General features: G+C 38.3%; 1 long non-coding RNA gene across 5 annotated transcripts in view; it reads left to right on the top strand.

Moving 5' to 3' along the window:
• The first annotated feature begins 363 nt into the window (after positions 1-363).
• LOC133048719 (uncharacterized) overlaps positions 364-13,464 on the top strand; it is a 108,669-nt gene continuing 95,568 nt past the window's right edge. For all 5 annotated transcript variants that reach the window (XR_009691112.1, XR_009691115.1, XR_009691114.1 and 2 more), the window contains exon 1: positions 364-516. This is a non-coding gene — a long non-coding RNA (uncharacterized LOC133048719). The remainder of the gene's footprint in view (positions 517-13,464) is intronic.

Below are 13,464 nucleotides of genomic sequence, written 5' to 3'. Positions count from 1 at the left end.
CTTTTTATTAAGGAGCTAGCGACTATAGTCATTTAACACTTGGAGGCCATCAATGGAGGGGCCTACATCTGTGATTTTCAAATTAGGTACTATTTGGGTGGGAGTAGGGATATAGTGGTGTCAGTTAGGGACTGGACACAATAAATCCTAAAATCTTTAATTTGTATCTTATTTATTATTTAAACAAATATGTGGTAAGCAGTTTCTGGCATGCTGCGGTTCATGGGGTCACAAAGAGTCGGACAGGACTGAGAGACTGAACTGAACTGAACTGTGGCGGGGGAGTTAGTGCTAATTTGCATCAAAAGAATTTATAGTATTTATAATAAGGTGGTCTCTGTCTACTGTTCCCATTTTACAGATGGCAACTCAGAGTCTGAGCAACTTACTATAGCTGGTCAAGCGGCAGAGCCTGGACTGAAAAGGGGAGTCTGATGCTCCTCCCATTGCACCAAGCTTCTTCCACGAATGTCAAGTGCAGCTGGATGATGGCATTCTTCTCAAACTCTAATCAAGGTAACTCTTTAGTAATTGGGGTTGTTGTGTATAATATTTTTGTTTTGTATCCTTCCTCTACAGGAAAAGGGAAGGATGACACATCAACATGGCTGCAGAGCACAAGTACCTTGACCTGTAAAGACATCTGCAAATATTCTAATTACTTTGTAAACTATCTTAAGTGGTGTGTGTGTGTGTGTGTGTGTGTATGTGTGTTTAAAGTTTGGGTTGCTTTTCTGGATCAAGTTTTTAAAAACTGTCACTGTTAAAAAAAAGTCTGTCATTGTTGACATTTATTTTAGTTAAAAATAATTTTTTTTTTTGAAGAACCAGAGCTTTCCAATTTGGGGGTGGTAGTATTTGTTGATTAATTATTATGTGCCAGGCACTGCTACCTGTATTCTTTTTAAGCTGTTACAACCCTGTGATAAAAGAACTATTATTATCTTAATATTATAGATAAGAACATTGAAGCACAGAAAAGTGACCTGCTGAAGGTGATGCAGCTAGCAGATGGGAAAACTGGGGCTTGAACTTGGGCTGACTGGCTCCGGAGACTGTATTTAACCACAGCTTTATAAAATGCTCTGTCCTGGCACTTGACTGATGAGTGTGACCCTTCTTAGGTCAGTTAATGGTTGTGGTCTTCAGATTCCTTGTTAGTACTAGATAACTTATTCACTTAGCAGTACTCTTTGTTTACATACATGTCTAACAATAGCATCATTATCATCCTCACTTTACATATAGGGAAATTAGAACTTGGAGGGTTCAAGTAACTGCTACAGGTGGCATATCTGAGATTCAAACCCGTTTTAAGGGCTTATGCAGACTTAAAATTCTATACATTGAATCCTTTATTTGTTTTAAATTTCAAAGTTAAACTGATAACATGCTTGTTCTATTAAGCCGTTAGTGACATTTCTTCCAATATATGACCTTAATCTACAAATGGTTGCAAATGTTTGGGAACCACTGACATAGATAACAGCAGTCTTAACAATGAAACACTGTGCTATTAATATTATATTATTATTTTTTTGAGAAGTCACATGTAGCAAACAGGATGTTGCCGCACATGTTAGGCAAGCTGTTGCTAACCCAGAAGACTGAAAGGGATTAAATTCTCATTATTACTCATAGTTAGTCCCCAAATATCTGTGTATGTTCAGTTTCTTCAGTTTGGCAGGAAGTTTTAAAGAACCAAACAGCATGCCCTTCCGCCCTTGGCATATTCATAAGCTATTTTGGGGTGAGTCATCGGAATTCTGTGGTTTGTATATCCTGAAGGGAGAGAAGAGACACTGTATGGTTAGCATTTATTCGAAACAGCTAGTTGGAAAAAAAATTCTTTGATAAAAGTTCAGTGTTAGGTAAGAAATGCTTGTGGAAGGACTGTTTTGTTATGAAGATTCAGCTTATAGCCATGTCTCTGAGAATATAACATAAATCATATTTTCTAGCCTGTGCATATTCACAGCTTAACCTAGAGCATGCAGAAGCCCTGATCTCACATTTAGTTGGGAGTAATACATAGAGACATACAACTGGTTAAATGACTCTTCTTCTGTCCTGGGGAGTCTCTGCTCCCTAGTGCTAAAGTAACGCTCTGAGTTGGTGAGAATTGTAGCCATGTGAAAACAGATAGCAAACTAAATCTCTGGTCTGTTGGCTGATATCACCAATGTTATAGTTGTGGATTATGATTAAATAATTACAACAGTAAAAAAAAAAAATACAAGTGGGAAAGAATTAGTTTTTCTCCCTTGTAGCTACAAGGGAGCCCAAGGGGGAATTTCCATCATTAACCATATTTTTTTTTTCTTTTTTTAAAAATTTGATAAATTTGTTTTATTTTTAAAAACTTTTTTGTTGGGTATTGGAGTATAGCCAACTAACAATGTTGCAATAGTTTCAGGTGAAGAGCAAAGGGACTCAGTTATACATATACCTATTCTCCCCCAAACTGCCTTCCCGTTCAGGCTGCCACATAATACTGAGCAGAGTTCCATGTGCTGTAGATCCTTGTTGGTTATCCATTTTAAATATAGCAGAAACACATTTTTTTTTTAATCAGGAAAAGAAACTGGTTATTAATGGAAGAAGGAAGGAAATACAAATTTGTTTGATACTTATGGTATGCCAGATGCTGCAATAGAACTCCCCAGTCTCAGAGATACTGTTTACATTTGGGGAAAATATTATTTTCAGAAGTTGAAGTGAGCCTATGGTCCATAGCATTAGTTGTCTGTAAGACAGGTACCAGGAAAGGAAGTGGTGATATTTGACACCGATGCTCAATCACAGTTACCCATTTGATTATGAGACCACCATTTGATCCTTAAAATGGTTTAGATGGCACACAAGTAGTGTATTACGCAGCACTGAAACACATAATGAGTAAGGCCTTCTTTTTAATTTCCTCTTACTTTTCTGATTATGTCAAATAGGAGATTTCATTTTGACATTGGTGAGATTTGAAATCTCAGAGCAGGCAACCGCATCTCCCTAGACTTGAATAACTACTTACTCCAAGCACTTTATACAGTTACATTTTATTATGGCAAGTGAAATTGTTTTTGTCATCTACATGGAGAAGTTTAAAATTTATCCATATGAAAGAGTGAGTTGATTTTAAAAATATTAACTAAGTAATAATACATATTGGTGAGCTAAATGGGCAATGGGTAATTGACCTGAAGAGGTTACACGACATACAAAACTTTATAACTTTGGTAAGAGGTAGATGGTTTCACAAATGAACACAGAAAACATAGCTTGCTTAAGTCCTCCCTGCTGGTCCAGAGTAGTCCTCCTCAAAGTGTGGTCCATAGATCAGTGATTGAGAACCTTTTGTCCTCCTGGAGGAGATAAGTACAGAAATTGCAAGTGATCATTTAGAAACTTTTATAGCTTATTGACATTACATTGACATCCAGCCTCATGAGCTATTTTTCTAGTAACTTATTTTTATTGCATTTAATTATATTTTCCCTGTATTTTGCAAAAGTATTAGTCTGGAATGGATTAGAAAAGAAACCCAATAGTTTGAGAAGCACTGATGAGAGGGTATGTTTAGAACAAGTAAGTGGCAGCCTAGGCAATTACGATAAAGGACTATGTGTTGGTGAAATGTACATGATCTTCATGGAATCTGGAATCAGAGTAAGGCTAAGATAATAAGTACATCTGAAAGGTATAGGACTATCTCGATCTTTTCATGGTTGTATCCCCAAGGTCCAGAACAGGTTCTGGTATATATTAATAGTAAGCACTGTATATTTGGTGAATGAATGAATGAGTGAATGAGCTGTGGTGTTTTGCAGGTAGGTCTAATGCAATCACCAAAGAGTATGCTCTATTACAATGCAGTCCTAGTTCATTGTGCTTTTTCAGGCATCGTACAACACCCTCTAGTTCCTTTTGTTCTGATTATAGAAACACCAAGACAACTTCTGCATATTAGTTGGGTTGTCAATATACACTGAATCCAAGTAGGGTTAATTTAAAATAATTTTAAATTCTGGGCTATGTACCACAACAGATAGGATAGGTTGGGTTATGTTTCTGTAATAAACAACCTTACTATCTCAGTGGCTTGATCCAGCAATTACGTTTTTTCTTTCTTTCACACATATGCACTCAACAAAGGTTGTTTTAGGGCATGGTCATTGCAAGTCACCAAAACCTGTACATCCACAATAACCAAGCTGAGGAAGTGGCAAATCACACTCTGTTTCTTAGAGCTTCAGCCTGAAAGTGACACATTTCACTTCATTTTTTTTTTTTTTAGCTAAAATACTGAGCATGGCTAACATCAGTAGGGTGGGGAAACAGTCCTACCACATATCAGAAAAGTGGAGAGCCAGGAATATTTTGTGAGGAGTGCTGTATTTTGTGAGGAGTGCTGATTACCAGCATATACACCCACCTATTGTGAATTACATTAACAAGAGTCATCCTTTCTTTGATCTTCTGTGATTGTGTCATCTGCATTGAGGTGTGGCACTTTCTGAGATCTGAGGACCAAATCTTGCATGTGATGACCCTATAAAGGGAGGGGTCATTTGCATCCTCTGCCTCAGCCATCAGCTCACTTACTCTGGCAGTTCCATTTTCTGTTCTTTCTATAATAACAATAGTGACCTCTGCGAGAGAATACCAACTCAGGTTCAGATTCTCTCTCTACCAACCAAACTTTACTGTTGAATACATCCTTTGCATCTTTCCATAAGAAGGCAGGTAGTTGGCCTTAGATCTTGGTCAGGGAGATTTCTTCTAGGGAATTTTTTTAAATGATTTTCAATAAAATTTTTTAAATAAGAATTTTTGTATGAAATTGTTAGACTGAAGCAGCTTCCAAAAGGCTCATCAATCCTAAGAAAATCAAGCATATCAAGTTTCCAGATTTGCAAACCAGAGCAGTAGGTCCCTGGGCCTAGTGATGTGTAGATTCCTTTTCTTTCCTCCCTTCTCTCCCTCCCTCCTTCCCTCCTTTCCTTCCATCTGTTACCTATCTATCTATCTATCTATCCATCCATCCATCCATCCATCATCCTCCAAGGCAGGACATATCTACATATCTAGATTGGGCTAGAAAAGATACTTCTGAAGTATATGAAAACTTTTACTTTCTAATGGAATATAAAACATTTTTGCCCCTTACAAATATTTTTATATAATCTGCTTGTGAATTTACCAGGAAAGAAAAGATTGGATTTAAAAAGATGATCTTTTTGCAGCTATTGTTAGCATTACTTGGACTTCCAAAATTAGTGGAATCTTAATCAAGATGGGTGAAATTTGACAGCACATTTGAAAAACCCATGACTTTGGAAATTATAAGTAGAAATAAAAATACCAACATGACAACAGAGGGAGGTAGAAATTTGAGACTGCAAAATGTGATTAGCATAAGCAGCCAAATGAGATTACTGAGATTCCCCCAAAGCCACTTTGAAGAGGCCTATGCCGGTAGTTGCCTATGTTGAACACAGTAGCAGAGTAATTTTCAGATTTTTACAGGATTGTGCCAGTGGACACAGATAAATCACCCAGCTGAAAGGTAATGGGGGAGGGATCTTTTATTACTCCTCAATCAGCTGTTGCACATCTAGACATGTAACTAATCATTTATTAGCCTCTAATTTTGGAGGCTGGCTCTAGATGATAAGCCTCATAAAAAGCTAACAAGGAGATTCCTTTGGTAAGGTGGTAAATCATTAAATGGAGAAATGACCAGTTGATTTATGGCCTACTGGACTACTTTAGACTGTGAAAGATAAACCTCAATTTCTATTTTGCAAGTGATATCCCCCTGTTCCTTAAAAAAAAAAAAAAAAAATTAAACATAGACAACACAAAGCAAAAAAGAGCACATTTTCCTCCAGTTTCAGAGGTTCTGGCTGACTGGTGAAGCTCAAGTTCTATGTCGTCCTATTTACAGAGGCTGCTCTTAAGTTCTTTCAAACAGGGTCTGCATCTTTAGAGTAATCAGCCTGGTTTTGGCATAGTAGGTGCTTGGTGACAATCTTTTGACTGTGTGCACCAATCCTGAGTTAAAAATGTACGATTATATGACAAAAATATTGCGAAAAAGAGAAAGGATTAAGTCCCCTAAAAAAAAAGTGGGACTCATCCTTCATTACTCCTGTTTCAGGGTCTTTGCACTGATTCCTTCTGTCTGAAGCCTTTCTCTCAGATATTGCTTTGGCTTGTGTGGTCAGTTCTTTCAGGCTTCCTTTCAAAAGTCACTACCTTAAAGATACCTTACCCTGCCATCTTATACACAGGTATCACTCTCCCCACTGTAGCTCTGTTATTTTCTTCATAAAACTGGAAACTACCTTACACATTTCTATTTACGGTTTTTCTTTGCTGTTAGAATGTGAACCCCATGGGATGGTGGGGGACGGGTAGTGTGAGAAGGACTTCATGTTGTTTACTTCTGTCTTTCTCTAGTACCTAGTTGTGGGCCTACATCCTACCCAATGAGTGCTTAATACATATGCTTGAAAATGAAGAAATGGGTAAATGAAAGATGAGTCAATCAATTCATAAAACTGGAAAATGACTGTGACTCGCAGGAGCAGGATTTTTTTCTCTAAAGTTAGTTGCGTGCATGCATGGTCAGTCACTTCAGTCAGGTCTGACTCTTTGCAACCCCATGGACTGTAGCCCACCAGACTCCTCTGTCCATGGGATTCTCCAGGCAAGATAACTGGAGTGGGTTGCCATGCCCTCCTCCGGGGAATCTTTCCAACCCAGAGATCAAACCCACATCTCCTGTGGCTCCTGCCTTGCAGGCAGATTCTTTACCACTGAGCCACTGGGAAGCCCCAGAGTTAGTTGATTGTACTAAAATCAGAGGTTGAAATAAATTCTTATAATCCACATTGCTATCATAGTCATATCATGTAGTCCTCTACTCTTATGAAGACAACTATTTAAAAGTTCTTTTCTTCTCACTATGTTGTAATCATATATGTACTAAAATGTATTAAAAATAATTTGATTTGGGGAGCATAAGGATCTTATAATAATGAAGTAAATTCAGGTACCAAATGCTACTTCCTGTCAGTCTGTAGTTGGGAAATGCTAATTTATTTTTTTTTTAAATTTGCAGTCTACATCAATTCATTATTTTAAAATCAAGTCACATTTTATCTATAAGGTCTATCATTAGAAAATTGAGCCAACTTTATTTTAAATACTCATTTTGAATTAAAGAGACACATTTAAAACAATCAACTAAATGCTGTTGATAGGTGAAATAAAAATCTCAAACAAATTTTTCAAAGCATACAGTTCTAACTAAACATAAAACAACTAAGGCTGACTCATGATCAATGTGGATATTAGTAAAGTATACAGACATAACTTTTTCAGAGTTTAGTTAGATACAGTAAAATAATTTCAAATGCATCACTGTGATGGATTTAGTTTGTATTTTATTGTGCTACAGGCTGCAAATACTAAAATGTCCCCAGACAGAAAATGTTAATTTCTTAAAGAATAAAGATGGGGACTTTTAGTCATAGGTAATTGTGTGTAATTGCTCAGTTGTGTCCGACTCTGTGTGACCCCACGGACCGAAGCCCTCCTGACTCCTCTGTCCTTGGAGATTCTCCAGGCAAGAGTGTGTTGCCACTCACTCCTGCAGGGGATCTTCCCATCCCAGGGATCAAACCCAGGTCTCCCATACTGCAGGCAGATTCTTTACCATCTGAGCTACCAGGGAAACCCAAGAACACTGGAGTAGGTAGCCTATCCCTTCTCCAAGGGAACTTCCCAACCCAGGAATCAAACCAGGGTTTCCTGCATTGCAGGCAGATTCTTTACCGACTGAGTTACCCAGGTAGCTATAGGTAGTTGGCGACAGCTAAAAGTTCTCAGAGTAAAGTTCTAAAATTTAGATTTTTTTGAATGTAAATCGATTTTAAAAACTTATGAAAAAGATATATTTAAAAAATAATGTGAAAAAATTTGACAATGAAATCACTGTCCCAGTCCAAAAAGAATTTTTCTGACATGATGAAGGCTCAGATTCTTGAAAGGCAGTACCTCTCCTCTTCCTTAGAAAGTTTCTTTTCTATAAACAAATGGACTCCTAAAGAGTCTTTCTGAATTCCAACTGCAAGTTCACAGAGGCACTTCTAAACTGGGCAGGAGAACAGGACAGATGGCTTCGAATATGAGCTTTGGAGAAGTGCTGAATGTATGTTGCATGTCATATCTCACAGTGTAACTACAAACCTTTGGAAAAAAATTTGGAAAAACATTATTCAATGCAATGCCTTGGACTTTAGACACACTCAGTTAGGATAAATGCTCATTACCTAGTTCTGGTATCCAATTTCCTCCTCTGACCATATAGGTACAACATGTGAAATGCTGAGCTGATGAATCACAAGCTGGAACTGGGATTGCCAGGAGAAATAGCAACAACCTCACATATGCAGATGATACCACTCTAATGGCAGAAAGCAAAGAGAAACTAAAGAGCCTCTTGATGAGGGTGAAAGAGGAGAGGGGGAAAGTTGGCTTAAAGCTCAACATTCAAAAGACTAAGCTGATGGCATCTGGTCCCATCACTTAATGGCAAATAGAAGGGGGAAAGTGGAAACAGTGGCAGATTTTATTTTCTTGGGCTCCAAAATCACTGCACATGGTGACTGCAGCCATGAAATTAAAAGACACCTGCTCCTTGGAAGGGAAAGTATGACAAACATACTGTATTAAAATAAAGACATCACTTTGCCGACAGACGTTCGTATAGTCAAAGCTGTGGTTTTTTCAGTATTCATGTATGAATGTGAGAGCTGGACCACAAAGAAGGCTGAGTGCCAAAGAACTGATACTTTCAAATTGGAGTGCTGGAGAAGCAAGGAGATCAAACCAGTCAATCCTAAAGGAAATCAAGCCTAAATATTCACTGGAAGGACGGATGCTGAAACTCCAATACTCTGGCCACCTGATGTGAAGAGTGACTCACTGGAACAGACCCTGATGCTGGGAAAGATTGAGGGTAGGAGGAGAAGGGGGGAACAGAAGACGAGATGGTTGGATGGCATCACTGACTCAGTGGACATGAGTTTGAGCAAGCTTTGGGAGATGGTGAAGGACAGGGAAGCCTGACGTGCTGCAGTTCTTGGGGTTGCAAACAGTCAGACATGACTGAGTGAATGGACAACAATCACCATTTAGTTAGGCAGTTCAGAAATATTTGCACCAATATTTCCTTGAAAGCAGATAAAAATGGTAGAAATTATGAAGAATAAGTACACAAGGGCAATATCATTTTGTGATGAAATACAACTTACAGCAGTGTTTGGCTGAGAATTGTTTAGGGATATACACAATTTTGCCATAATTTAATGAGGTGTACATAATAAGAAATTCCTGTAAATTACTATAATTGTTATTTACACTCTCAGATCAGGTTCTTCAGGGCCTACTTGGGGGAGAGATTTGATGAGAAAAAGCAGGAATCATGTGGAAGATATGCTATGTAGACATGGTATAACAACAAATTAGTGGAAACAGGAAATGAGTCCTTTCCCCTAAGTAGACTTAATAACCTGGGAAGGAAAATTACTCTCTCTGATCCTCATTTGCCTTAGGTGTACAGTGGGGGATTTGACTTAATATAGCATTTCCATGCCATTTAAACTGCTATGACATGGAAATTCCCTGTGGCCCAGTGGTTAGGACTCTGTGCTTCCACTGCAGGGGGCATGGGTTTGATCCCTGGTCAGGGCTTCCCTGATAGCTCAGTTAGTAAAGAAGCCACCTGCAATGCAGGAGACCCTGGTTCCATTTGGAACCCCTGGAGAAGGGATAGGCCACCCACTCCAGTATTCTTGGGCTTCCCTTGTGGCTCAGCTGGCAAAGAATCTGCCTGCAATGTGGGAGACCTGGGCTCAATCCCTGGGTTGCGAAGATCCCCTGGAGAAGGGAAAGGCTATCCACTCCAGTATTCTGGCCTGGAGAATTCCATGGGCTGTATAGTCCATGGGATCACAAAGAGTTGGACTCAGCTGAGTGACTTTCACTTTCACTTTCAGGAAACTAAGATCTGTCATGCAGTGCGGCATGACCAAAGGCAAAAAAATTGCTGTGACATATGACTCACTTTCTGAATTTTTATCCAGGTGAAAATAGGTTGCTTTCTATTTTTCCTTTATTTTATAAGGTTTATTTAAGAAGAATTCACTCTGCTGAGTGCATTAAAAAAAAAAAAGAGCTGAAAAAGAGATACAACTAGAGGAAAGAAGCTGAAGAAGATAAAATGATCAGTTGCCGATAACATGATACTGATATTATGCTGAAGATAATAAATAAAAAGTTCTTAGAATTAGTAAAAGTTTAAACTGAATTAATACAAAATAAATATTCACAAAATGATTTATTTCTTCTTTTATACCAATAATTAGGAAATAAAAGGTTATGGGGAGATGCACATATACCATAGCAGCAATAAAAATAAAACATCCTAAAATTAGCTTGTCAATAAATATGTAGAAATGATACAAAAACTATAAAATGTTGCTGTGATTTATAAAAGACAAGAAAAGGGACATATCATGCTCAAGTGAGAAGACTCAATGTTCTAAAGATGTTCATCTTTACTCTGTATATTAAGAGTGAGTGAGTGAAGTCGCTCGGTCGTGTCCGACTCTTTGCGACCCCATGGACTGTAGCCTACCAGGCTCCTCAGTCCATGGGATTTTCCAGGCAAGAACACTGGAGTGGGTTGCCATAATGTCAATCAAAATCTCAATGGAACTCTTTGGAAAATATGCCCAAATGATTCTGAAGCTCATCTGGGGAAAAGAAATGGAAATAATTTCTCCTACCTGTCCTCCTGGGGAGGTGAAGGTCTGGGCTGAGTGACAAGACATAGATGACAGGAAGGTGAGGAGGCAGGCTGGGGACAGAAGACTGCCATCACTTGGGTCCTGTGACCCATTCTCCAAGTGATCCAGAGCAACTCTTAAACAAGACTTTGGGCATTTCTTACTGGGAAATGAGTGTATTTTAGTCATTAAACAAAGATTCATTGAACATCAGGAATTAGGGGTAGAGCAGTGAATAAAACAAAGTCTCATCCTTGGGGAACTTAGGTTCTAGTGGAGAGGCAGACAACAAACTTAGGTTTTGCTGAATGATTCATAGGCTTTATAAGGGAGACCTGGAGACACCTACAAAGACCCTAATGAAATAAATGTTTCTTAAACTGTTTGTCTTGAAGGACCAATTGTTTCCATTTCCAATCAGTGGCAGACAGATAATTTTGAAAATATAGAATTTTTTGGTTGGATGATGTGGATGATGTGGATGTTGGATGATAAAATTTTTGTTCTTTTCTCATTCAGAACCTTGGCACACACTGAGTTATACCAAACTCAGGGAATGTGTTTCAAATGGGATATAGTACTACAGACAGGTTAGTTTCTAATGGAAGTCGTCTGTGGGAGTAATTTTACTCCATTCTTTCGTCATTTCACAGTTGTTCCTCTTCATTCACACAAGAGGACTCATTTCTAAAAGTGTCAGTCCTCTACCCTTCAACTTGGTCTCAGTAGTAGTGGCATGGAGGGGGGCACAGTGAGCTGCCAACAGGCTGAGTCAGCTGAGAAAAGAAATAGGAGTCCGGGTGCTGAACTGAATCTTCCTGGATTCAAATCCACTAGCTCTGTGCCACTGAATGGTAAGTGGGGTCTACTGAGAAAAAATAAGGATAAAATTCTAAAAAAGAGAAAGACAAAAACAGGGGATGGTGAGAGAGTATGTTTCCCTCTATCGTATATTGAGAAATATCATTTCCATTTTTGAAGATTCAAAAATTAATGAATGGTCTAATCTCCCATCTAAATGCTAACTGAGTGTCTCCTAATTCCCAAGTTTTCAAGGCTCTCAGACAGTGTGAGGACTTCAGTCAAATTTTGTCAGAAGAAATTGCTGTCTACTTAAAAAAAATTTTTAAATCTCTCTGAGCAAAAATTTTCTTGTCAATGGAGATAATAATGATACACAATGGCAATCACATTGCAATATATAAATGTGTATTTATATATACTGTACACCATAAATTTACACAAAGTTGTCAACTATGTCTCAATTTAAAAATTGATATATATCTTGTAGGTCTGTTGAGATCATTAAATTAATTAAAGTTTGTAGAGGTCCTAGCACCAAGCCAGGGATATTTTAAGTGCTTGATTAATGTTAGCTGTTCTCTTAGACACAAGAGTTGAATAGGTGGTTATTTCTTTGTGTGTATGGTTTGCTTCTACTTCTAGGGTTTCTAAATTCAGGACTCCTGAGTTTCAGAAAAGTATTTTCTTGGTTCCTTTTCCCTTCTGATTCTCATACAAAAAGAAGGGACATGCTGCTGTTTATAATAGCCAGGACATGGAAGCAACCTAGATGCCCATCAGCAGATGAATGGATAAGAAAGCTATGGTACATATACACAATGGAATATTACTCAGCCATTAAAAAGAATACATTTGAATCAGTTCTAGTGAGATGGATGAAACTGGAGCCCATTATACAGAGTGAGGTAAGCCAGAAAGATAAACACCAATACAGTATACTAATGCATATATATGGAATTTAAAAAGATGGTAATGATAACCCTATATGCAAGACAGAAAAAGAGACACAGATGTATAGAACAGACTTTTGGACTCTGTGGGAAAAGGCGAGGGTGGGATGATCTGAGAGAATAGCATTGAAACATGTATATTATTAAGTGTGAAACAGATCACCAGTCCAGGTTGGATGCATGAGACAAGTGCTCGGGGCTGGTGCACTGGGAAGACCCAGAGGGAAGGGATGGGGAGGGACGTGGGAGGGGGGGATCAGGATGGGGAACACATGTAAATCCATGGCTGATTCATGTCAATGTATGGCAAAAACCGCTACAATATTGTAAAGTAATTAGCCTCCAACTAATAAAAATAAGTGAAAAAAAATTTGAAGCAAATAAAAAAAAAAAAGAAGAGGTGTGCTGGTATATGATCATTTCTACGGGTTTAGTTAACACTTAGGTTATGAGATTAGACTCTGTGGATCATACTTTCTCTTTCCCTGATTGCTTGCTTTCAGAAAGACTTTAATCACAAAGATCATCTCAGTTATCCTTGAGGGAGACAGAGAAGAAGACATGTCCCTGAAATGCAACCGGGGCCCAGTGAGGTGTATGAGGGGATTGTTGGTCTGAGGGGCAAAGGGCAAACTTCTGCCAGCAGACAGGGTATGCCCACCACAGAAACCTCAGTTCTTTCTGGCCCCAAATAAAGTCATCTTTGACTCATTTTAATTTCCCTCCCCAGGCAGAAGAAAGCTTTAGTCTGTGCCACTTTATCACTTAATTTGGAAATTGTTTTCAACTGTCAGACATAACTATGTCTGAAATCAAGATTAAAGCCTGTGAGTCTTTGGTGAACAAAATGCAAA

Source organism: Dama dama, chromosome 29 (assembly GCF_033118175.1).
Source record: "Dama dama isolate Ldn47 chromosome 29, ASM3311817v1, whole genome shotgun sequence".
Classification (NCBI taxonomy): Eukaryota; Metazoa; Chordata; class Mammalia; order Artiodactyla; family Cervidae; genus Dama; species Dama dama.
This window is presented reverse-complemented; position numbering and strand designations above follow the sequence as displayed.